Genomic DNA, 7747 nt, shown 5'->3' with positions numbered 1-7747 from the left:
ACTTAAGCGCGGCCGCCCCAGCCCGACCAGACAGTTCTTCATCTCTCCGCTCTCTGTACAGAGAGCAGCGGCGGCGGTGGCGCCCCCATCTAATCCCCCCACATCCCTCTCAGATCTGAAGATTTGATCCGTGGATTCGATCCCCAATCCATCCTACTAGGTAAACTCTTCCTTTCTCTTTCTTTTGCTCCGTAAATTTGTTGCCATTCTAGAGATTTGTCCATGATTTGATGGAACCCTTGATTTATTTGGTTTGCTCGATTTAGGATGTGTATTCATATTGATAGTACCGTAGTGTTATTTATTAGTTCACAATATATGATTCTTGTTGTTGAAACCCTAGATTGTTTAGTTTTTTTAGATATATATGAGATGCCTATTTTTGTTTAGTTTATTTGAGATGAAGATGAACTTTTATATGTTTATTGTTTGAAATTGTAAGGATGGTTTGGCTTCTGGACGATGTCTACGACGTGCAACACCGGGCCTACATGATGCGCGAGAAGGATAAGGTAATAATGAGTAATCTAAATATTTTGCAAATTTGCCTTTAGTTCAAATTTACATGCCCTAAGATTTGTCATTACTTGTTTTTTGCAGAAGCTTGAACCTCTGAAGATTCGGTATCACGGGGTATCTGGTCCTGCCATGCCTTACGATGAGCGGTACACACCGTACATCAAGCAGGCAAGACTACTCCCGTGGATTCTGTTGGTCAGCCGGTCCACGCCGAATCTGAACGCTCCACTGGTGTCCGCTCTTGTTGATCGGTGGAGGCCAGAGACCCACAGTTTCCATTTTCGGACCGGGGAGATGACCGTGACGCTCGAGGATGTCTCGTTGATCACCGGTCTGGCTATCGACGGGAGGCCTCTATGTATGAGCACCGATTCTGATGGGTGTCGCGAGCAGATGATTTCTCTTATCGGTATGGCTCCTACCGAGGCTGAGGATGATGTAGAGGAGGGAGAAGAGAAGAAGAAGAGGGAAAGGAAGGCAGCCGGAGCTGCTTTCACGTGGATTCAAAATAACTTTGCGACGTGCCCTCCGGATGCAACTGATGATGTGATCCAGACACATGCTCGTGTGTATATGTGGTACATTGTGTCGAGGACTTTGTTTCCTGACTCCACTGGCAAGAACGCTCCATGGATGTGGCTGAAGGCGTTGACCGTCTTCGATAGCAAATGGAGCTGGGGTTCAGCGACTCTTGCCTACTTGTACCGACAGGTAGTTGGTCTGTTTTGTGATCAACTCATTTATTCATTAGCAATGCAAGCTTGCTGTCAAGTTAACATTGTTTTTCTTTCATATGTAGCTGGATGATGCGTGTTGCAGGATCACACCTAGTGCAGGCATTGGTGGTAATCTGCTTCTACTTTCTGTATGGAGCTGGGAGCGTCTGCCTGTTGGACGCCCGAAGAGCGTCAGGTTTGATCCTTGGTATGCAGATGAACATGACGAATTACGGCGCCCCACGTGGGCTTACAAGTGGGATATCGTTTCCGAGATAACGAACGATGTCAATCTCATGTACCAAAAGTACATTGCCGAGTTGGACATGATTACGCCTGAGCAGGTAAGGAGGTCATTACTTTAGTCCTTTCTCATGCTTGCTTGAAAAATAGTTATCAAATTTGCATTGTTGCGCTGTTTCATAGGTGGAATGGCAGCCATATGGCGCGGGTGAGAGCTTGGGGTACACCGCGGATTTCCGCCTCAACCCGATGTGCTTGCGGGATAAGGATCTCTGGCTTATGCGGTGCCCACTGATATGCAACTGGGCGGTTGAGTTTCATTTGCCGCATCACGTGTATCGTCAGTTTGGTCTTTTCCAGCCTCACCCGCCGGATTGGGTGGACACGGATAAAACACTTCATAGGTAAGAGAGCATGTGTGCGTATTGTCTAATCATCGGGACTCCTTTTGATTATGCTAATGTTTGGTTTTATACCACGCAGGTTGGATAGGAGAAGGCAACGGAAGATAAAGGACTGGGCCAAGCATCATTCTGCGTATGTTACCCGCTTCCAGCTTTGTGTGGAGCAAGCTCGTAGCACTGCACGCGCCCCGCTTCGTGAGCACAACTCACTTGCTTTTGATAACTACGTACGATGGTTTATTGGAACTACTCGAGTTGAGATATGCCCGCCGGCATATAATGAGGATATTCTTGAAGAACCCGTAAACTTTGAGGATCTAGCAAAGGGGAAGTACAACAGAGATGTCAGGCTAGGGCAAGGAGTCCCTGCTGTTCCGGTGATTAACTATGTGGTAAAGTGTTCCCCTCTTTACTTTCCTGTTGACCGTATTACACATGTTTGAATGGCTAACGCATTCATTTTTTCTCATCCCCAGCGCACCGAGATCAAGAAAGCAGCTGATGAGAGCCAGTCTATTCTGGAGAAGACACCGGTTGGAACTGGCAATGATGATGGTTCACTACGAGCATTCCTCAAGGTACATATCGCATTCACTATGAGAGCCAGTCTATGTTGCGAAGTTTGATATCTTACACACTTGTTCGTGTTACAGCGTCAGGCCAAGAAGTTAAGGCGGTTATCGAACCTTCTCGGTTGCCGTGATCCTGAATATGATGAACCATCTGCCTCTAGGTCTGGTACACCATCAGACCCCGCACTTCACCATGAGGGGGACGATGTGAGTTCCTCATATGCTTATATGGATGATGAGGGTGGGATCACCCAAGAGGTATGACTAATCCTTTAGATGTGATTCTCACTTGATTACGACATCGGCCTTCACCATATTGTTTCGTTGTGTGATAGGGCGATGAGCTTGATGATGACATGACTTTGGCGGATGCTCAAGCTCGGTCCGCATATGTGTTCAAGCCTAGGCAGCCCAGACGCCGGTACACGCCCAACGACTATGACAACAGAGGCAACCCAAAGGTGGTCGTAGGGACCTCGCGGATGGCTAGCTTGGATGATGAGGCGGAGGAGGAGGCGGAGGCGGAGGCGGAGGCGGAGGAGGAAGTGCACGAAGAGGATCCTCGTGCTCCTAAGAAGAAGAAGCTTGCCTGCAGGCGTGCCACCAGGAACACGCGCGGAAGGCATTAGTGCTTGTTCATGTTAATTGTAGCCGTTTAATTAGGTTGACGAACTTGTGAGGTTATGTTATATGTTGGTGAACTCTTACTAGTGTGGTATTTGTGTTTGCGAACCTGAAGTAATGTTGAATTGTCTTAAATGATACGATGTTCAAGTTATTAGTTTCTGCAGTTTACAGTATTTTTATTATGTTATATGTTGGTGAACTCTTACTAGTGCAATTTACAGTATTTTTATTATGTGAGTGCTGCTGCAGGAGGCCAAAATGGCATCCATTTCTGCAGTTTTGCTTATAGCAGCACTGCAGCGCCCAACATATAGGCGCTACACTGTACTGTGTGGCGCCCAACAATTGGGCGCTGCACTGTATAGTGCAGCGCCCTGTCCTTAGGCGCTGCACTACTTCCAACATCTCACATCTAGAGAGCCACAGTTGGCTTGCATCACATCCACAATACTTACAATGACTGCAGCATCACAACAATTTGAACAAACATAAATTTTAAGCCGACGAGTTCATAACTTAAGACAATTCAAACATTACTACGACATGGTTCATGACACATTCATTACAAATGACAAATGGCAGCTTGCCCTAGAAGATAGTTCACCAACATCTCACATGCCCTCACAACTTCATGACACATTCATTAGAAAATAGTTGACGACGAGTGCACCGAAGCGAAGTCCCTACTGAGTAGAGCGAGGCCATTTCCCCTTCTTGTCACGTGCGAGTCCTCCTCTTTTGCCTCGCGAGCCTTTGCAAGCTTTCTTGCCCTCTCCTCCTCACGAGCAAGTTTCGCTTGGCGTGCCCTCTCCTCCTCTCGTTTCTTCCGCTCCATCCTCTCCTTCTGACGACGCTCTTCCTCCAAGCCTCTTCGAAACGATTCTTCGAACCGTCGTTGCCGCCTAAGACAATCTGCGTATTGGTCCTTTTTCACATCTTCTGGCACTTCAAGATCTATCCACGTGAAGTACTTGCATAGAGGAGGCGGTGACTGCATAAAAATTTGTTGTTAGTGTTGACACACATTTGAGAGTAACATTATACTTCTCGAGCTTACCGGTGGTTGGTCATAGGCGTTAGTTGGAAGTGCACGATCATAAGCATAGTTCGGGCATACAAAATATCTCCGCCCTTCCGTCCATGCTTTCTTTCGGTCAGTGGACACCTTCACCTTGCAAACATCTCCACACCAACAAGGCGGGATGTTGACATCTTTCTCCTTCACCTTGTCCAAAGATGCGTCCTCCCACTTGTTCGGCATGTCTTCTTGGTTAGCACACGGTGGCCTCGTCATGGAACCGGATGAAGCCATGCCTACAAAACCGAGAATTATTGGTCAACCCTAACCCCCACTTAACAATAACCACAACCCTAACACCAACATAACCCTAACCCTAGCATACTATGAAAACCTAACCATACCAAATTAGCAAAGAAACACAAATTTCCAAATCCTATCACCTCCGTGTTGGCGGCCATCGTTTGTGGTTCCTCCGGGCTCTTTCACCTCATACTCCCACTCGTTGTCGTCATATAGTACAGCTTCTTCGGAGTCTGCCTTTCGTGATTGAAATTCCAACCATTCTTCGACCTTTGGTGGGAAATTGTACTTGTGCGTATCCTTGTTCTCACCAGCAATCTGCTTATCAGTCTCCATTGAGTGCTTTAAAAAGTATTCATTCAACTTGTCAAATGTGTATTGAACTATTGCCGTCACGGGTAATGCACGTACACCCTTGAGCACCTTATTGAAGCATTATGCCATATTGCTTGTCATTTGACCGTACCTCCGGCCATCTTCATCGAAAGCACGTGCCCACATATTCCTTTCGGCAATGTTCTTATTCAGAAACTCCTGACCGCCGGGGTCAAGTTTCTTGTGTCTGAGCAATGCATTGAACAATGTGGAAAACCACTTGTTGGTGAAAGCGAGACAACAATCCTGAAGATCATCGGCCAACTCCTTGATACCACATGCCCTATAGAAGTTTGCACAAAAGTGCCTCATGCACCATCGATGACGCAACTTTGTATGTCCGGGAATGTCAACCATCACCGCATTTAGAATTCCAGGATGGTGATCCGATATGACACAAATTTCCCTTTCAGCAGGTAATACCCTTGTTCTCAGTTGACGCAAAAACCACTCCCAGTTATCATTGTTCTCCACCTCAACCAAAGCGAAAGCCAAAGGCAACACCCGGTTATTGGCATCACTTGCTATTGCAACCAATAAAGTGCCCTTGTATTGTCCGGTCAAGAACGTGCCATCAATGGCGATGACGGGCCGACAATGCTCAAAAGCCCTCACGCATTGCTCAAAGGCCCAAAATGCACGGCCAAATACTCGGACGGTCCTCCCGTTATGAATCAATGTTTGGTGCCCATGAGGCTCAACCACGTGAACCATGCCTGGGTTTGTGGCGGCCATAGCTAACAACAACCTAGGGAGTCGGTTGTATGCTTCCTCCCAATTGCCATACAACATCTTGAATGCGGCTTGCTTCGCCTTCCATGCCTTGCCGTACTTCACCTTGTAATGAAAGATGGCTTTCACAAGGTCAATGACACTCTTGATGCTCATTGTTGGAAGTGTGGATATTTGGTTGGACAGCCTGTAAGCAATGAACTCGAACGTGAGTTGTCTGTGTTGTTGGTACACAAGCTTGCCATCCGCATTCTTGTGCCGGCACATGTGAGTTGGTAGACAACTCACTATGCGCCAAGTGGGACCTCCTTTCCATGGCCTTGCACGCACAATCCATGGACATGTTGGCACTTCACATTTGACCGTGTAACGCACATTCACGTCCGAGTTGGCCACTTTATGTGGACGATAATGTGTAACCGAGTAGTTGTCGAGCCACATCTTCAATTCCAAGAAGGATTGAAACTCACAACCGGGATATATCCCGTTCTTGCCGTCTTCCAAATCATGGTGAGAACTTGGCCTAGCTCCAAGAGATATGCATTTTCCACCATCCACAACGGCTTCATCCGCGATACTAAGATCCTTGAACAATGGTGTCTTGTGATCCCGCCCGAATACCTTCTTGAATGCTTCGGCCTCCTTCGGTGTGAACCCCTCCTCATCAACTTCTTCATCAGGACCATCGTCATCCGAGTCCGATGCATATGCACGGGAAAAAGGGATGGATTGGTCCATTGTCTCTTGCACATGATATTGGTCGAGATCACCCACATTGTTGTCATGGAGGTCAACTTCGTTGTCATCCTCCTCGTACTCATCATTCTCCTCTTCAAAACCTTCATTTTGGTTGTTTGGAGTCGGGCTCAATGTTGGCCAATCTTCTTGCGTGAATTGAGGTTCACTCATTTGATCTTGGTTCATGGGTGGGGGAGTGCTAGCAACCAATGGGGAGGGGTTCCGGTTCAAGTCTAAATTCAAAGTAGACTCAACCTTCTTGGAGGCAAATAACTCAAGAGCCTTGTCTAGAGATTCCGCAACCGTCTCCTTGTATGCAACCCAACGTTGCTCGGAGTTCACACGCATTGTCTTCCAACGGATGTGCATTCCTAAACCAACATTATGCCTTCCCTCGAACTCAACAACGTCACTTGGGTCCATCCAATTCAAATCTTTCCTCACTTGTTTCAAAAGCTCCGCATAGCTAGGACTACTCTCAAACACCATGTCAAGCTCATCCGGGTCCGTCTCAACATTGCCTTTCAAAAGGGCCTCTTTATCCACATGATGAACATAAACACATGTTCTCCCCATCCCTACAATAATCAAAAACACACATATATCAAGTAAATACTTAAGAAAAATATTTGCACACATATGCCCTAACATATATATGAATTAATAACCCTAACCCCCACATAACAATAACCACAACCCTAACACCAACATAACCCTAACACCAACATCAAACACACATAACCCTAACCCTAGCATACTATGGAAGCCTAAACAACCCAAATTAGCAAAGAAATATAACATCAGTCAACACAAATTTCCAAATCCTATCAAAATCTAGGGTTTCCCCAAACTAGCAAGATTTGAGCAAATGTGACAATTCCTATGGATAAAAACGAGGGGATCGGAGGAGATTACCTTAAGGGAGGGGTTGGCGTCGAAATCCACGGTGTGTGGCGGATTTGCAAGATTTGAGAAGGATTTGAGAGGGGGGAGAGGGGAAGAGAGGAGGGCCGCAAGTCTAAGGGTTTGGGTCGGGTGGGGATGTGTGGGGTGGGGGTGGGAGGGGAGAGAGGGTGGGGCCAGCCCAAGTTGAACACAGACTGTGCAGCGCCCAAGAGCTAGGCGCTGCACATTACAGGTGTGTGGCGCCTAGATCTTAGGCGTTGCACAGGTGCGTGTGGGGCCGCAACTGGACCAGGGCTGCCACGCTGGCAGGATGTGCGACGCCTAAGGGAAGGGCGCTGCACAGTAGGGTGCGGCGCCCGGCTGTCGGGCGCCACACCAAAGGGTCAGCAGAGTGAAATTTTTTCGTGACCGGGTCAGTTTGTAATTTGATTTCTGCCTGAGGTCAGATATGTGATTGATTTCTGCCCCTCGCCGAGATCCAATCGGATGACCACTGTGCATGGCAGTGACACTGGGTCTTTTTCTACAGTGCACCTACGTACGGTAAAGAGAAAGACGGACACAGCTAGCTAGCTGTGCCTCGATCCTCAGATC

Source organism: Triticum dicoccoides, chromosome 3A (genome assembly GCF_002162155.2).
Source record: "Triticum dicoccoides isolate Atlit2015 ecotype Zavitan chromosome 3A, WEW_v2.0, whole genome shotgun sequence".
NCBI lineage: Eukaryota > Viridiplantae > Streptophyta > Magnoliopsida > Poales > Poaceae > Triticum > Triticum dicoccoides.
Note: the sequence above shows the minus strand (reverse complement) of the source record.